This window comes from Gossypium arboreum, chromosome 6, assembly GCF_025698485.1.
Source record: "Gossypium arboreum isolate Shixiya-1 chromosome 6, ASM2569848v2, whole genome shotgun sequence".
Lineage (NCBI taxonomy): Eukaryota > Viridiplantae > Streptophyta > Magnoliopsida > Malvales > Malvaceae > Gossypium > Gossypium arboreum.
This window is the reverse complement of record NC_069075.1, coordinates 85,717,443-85,720,671: the sequence shown is the minus strand read 5'-3', so window position 1 is coordinate 85,720,671 and position 3,229 is coordinate 85,717,443. Positions and strand designations below refer to the sequence as shown.

The window sequence follows — 3,229 nt, the reverse complement described above, 5'->3', positions numbered from 1 at the left end:
CGTCAAGACCATTACTTTTTGATGAAGAAATCGATCGTACAGTTCATAGAAATCAAAGAGAAATAAGGCAAAGCTTACGATACACAGAGAATGAGCAAGAAGATGATACTCAACCCCCAATCGAAGAGATGGCTGAAAACCAAGACAATCAGCTACCTCCTGCAATTGCGGCTAATCCAAATCCTGTTCCGCACACTACGTATGATTATGCTAAACCTTCTTTAACAGGAACTGAATCTAGCATAGTTAGACCTGCTGTAGCTGCAAATACTTTTGAATTAAAACCTAACACTATTTAGATGATACAACAATTTGTTCAGTTTGATGGTTTGCAGGATGAAGATCCCAACGCTCACTTAGCAAACTTTCTGGAATTTTGCGATACATTTAAAATCAATGGTGTTTCTGATGATGCCATTCTTCTTCGGTTATTCCCTTTTTCATTAAGGAACAAAGCTAAATAGTGGTTGAACTCGTTACCACGAGGGTTAATTACTACTTGGGAACAAATTACCGAAAAATTCTTACTAAAAATATTTTTTGCCGGCTAAAAGTGCTAAATTACGTAATGATATCTCTTCTTTTATGCAGTTGGATTTAGAAACCCTCACGATGCATGGAAGAGATACAAGGACTTACTGAGAAGGTGTCCTCACCATGGGTTACCGCTTTGGCTCCAAGTTCAAACATTCCACAATGGTTTGAATCTTTCGACTCGGCAAATGGTTGACGCAGCTGCTGACAGAACCATCAATAATAAAACACCTGAAGATGCCTATGAGTTTATTGAGGAGATGTCACTGAATAACTATCAGTGGCAAGTCATAGGACAAAGCCAACAAAAATAGCCGGTGTTTATAACGTCGATTCGGTCACCATGTTGTCAAATTAGGTAGAACTCTTGAATAAAAAGATTGATGGTTTTCTTAGTTCTTCACAGGTTCACCCAGTAATGCAGTGCGAAGCAAGTAGCGGTGGAACAAGCCATTCGGAATACCAACCTTATGGCCATAACATGGATAACGAGCAACTAAACTACATGGGTAATAATCCTCGACCTCAAAACAATCCATTTAGTAACACTTACAATGCAGGTTGGAGGAACTATCCCAATTTTTCGTGGGGAGGCCAAGGAAATCAAAGACCACAACATCCTTTGGGTTTTCAGCAACCACCCTACCAACAGGAAAAGAAGCCGAACCTTGAAGAGATGCTCTCAAAGTTTATATCGGTGTCAGAAACTCGTTTCCAGAACACTGAGACAGCACTTAAGAATCAACAAGCGTTGATCCAAGGGCTCGAAACCCAGATAGGCCAGCTTTCCAAACTAATCTCTGAACGACCACAAGGTAGTTTGCCAAGTAATACTGAACCCAACCCAAGGGAACAGCTCAACGCGATTAATGTTTAAGATAAAGAAGGATTTGTGGAGCCTGAACCAGAACCATGGCAAGAAACTGTGGTAAGCAAAGATCAAGGTGAGGTAGATCAAAATACAAACAAATCAGTGAATGTCGAATATAAACCTCGTGTACCATACCCCAACGCAACAAGGAAAGACCGCTCAGAGGAACAATTTGGTAAATTCCTTAAACTCTTAAAAAAAATACATATTAACTTACCATTTATTGAAGCTCTATCGCAGATGCCAAACGCAATGAAATTTTTAAAAGAGCTTTTAGCAAATAAGCGGAAGTTGGACGAGGAGTCGCATGTGGAGCTAAACGCAGTGTGCTCAGCTATCCTGAAAAATCAGCTACCGTACAAACTAAAAGATCCAGGGAGTTTTACGATTCCTTGCTTAATTGGTAGTTTAGATATTAACAATGCATTAGCTGATTTAGGGGCTAGTATCAACGTCATGCCTTTTAAAATATTCAAGCAACTAGGTCTCGGGAAACCCAAACAGACTAGGATGAGCATTCAATTAGCAGATAAAACTATAAGATTTCCTAGGGGTATTATTGAAGATGTGCTACTCAAAATTGATAAATTTATATTTCCCGTTGATTTCATTGTTTTAGTCATAGAGGAGGATAACAATAATCCTTTAATCCTAGGAAGGCCCTTTTTAGCAACTGCTAAAACAATTATTGATGTTGGCACAGGTAAGCTCACGCTTCGCGTAGGAGACGAAACACTCACCCTTCAAGCTCGCAATTCTGACAACACATCGGAAATTGAAGGTGATCGTCTAAACCATTCTATTAAAACTGACCACATGATACAACCTACTTTGCAGGAGATAAGTCTGAAGGAAGTACATGAGCCACTCTCAAACAATAGTAGAGGTTCTATTCATGAAGAACGAAGGCTGCAAATAGAGGAGCTAGATGAATGGAGAACATATAAACTGAGAACACACGATAAACCGAAACTACACCAGAACGAGCTCGATACCTCTCCAAATAAACTTAAGGTTGGTGATAAAGTCTTATTAGATGCCGCAGATCCCCACATTGTCACTACCACATCAATGAGGAAATCCCTCTTACGGTACTCAGTATTTTTCCATTCGGTATGGTGGAGGTGAGTCATCCCAAGTTCGGCACTTTTAAGGTAAACAATACCCGTTTAAAACCTTATTTTCAGATTGATAGTAGGAATAAGGACTATAAACTCCTCAAACCACCATGATCATTCAACGGAGAGCTAAGTTCGAGCTTAGACTATAAATAAGCGCTTCTCGGGAGGCAACTCGAGCACTAACTGTATTAACTTCTTCCAAAACTTAGTCTTCAACATCTAACTTACTAATGGAGCTCTTTAATACAGGTTTTCCATAGAGACACGGCCAAGCACACGGACGTGCTTATGGCCGTGTGAAAATAGGGCAAGCATTTCCCCAACACGGGCTACGATACAACGCCACGGCCGTGCGACATGGCCATGGTCAAGCCTGCCAAAACAACACGGGCGTGCGACACGCCTGTGTGGAAGACCCATGGTTGAAATTGAGAAACTAGCACGGCCGTGCGACACGCCCGTGTCCAACACCCATGGTTGAACCTGTCAAATTAACACGGGCATGGGGCTTGCACACACGGGTGTTGGAGAAGTGAACGAAGCTAGACACGGTCGTGTGACACTACCATGTGAACCCACATGGTCGAGGTACACTGGCGTGGGACGAATTTCAGAAGAGCCCAAATAGGAAAAATGCGAAACACACGGGCAAAGAATTGGGGAACACGGGCGTGTGCCATGGCCGTGTGGCCCAAAATCTATA

At 41.7% G+C, this 3,229-nt stretch overlaps 1 non-coding gene across 1 annotated transcript; it reads right to left on the bottom strand.

The window, feature by feature from the left end:
- Positions 1 to 558: 558 nt before the first annotated feature.
- Positions 559 to 664, bottom strand: LOC128294466 (small nucleolar RNA R71). Its single transcript, XR_008284776.1, has one exon. It is a non-coding gene; the product is annotated as a small nucleolar RNA R71 (small nucleolar RNA).
- Between the last annotated feature and the right edge of the window lie 2,565 nt (positions 665 to 3,229).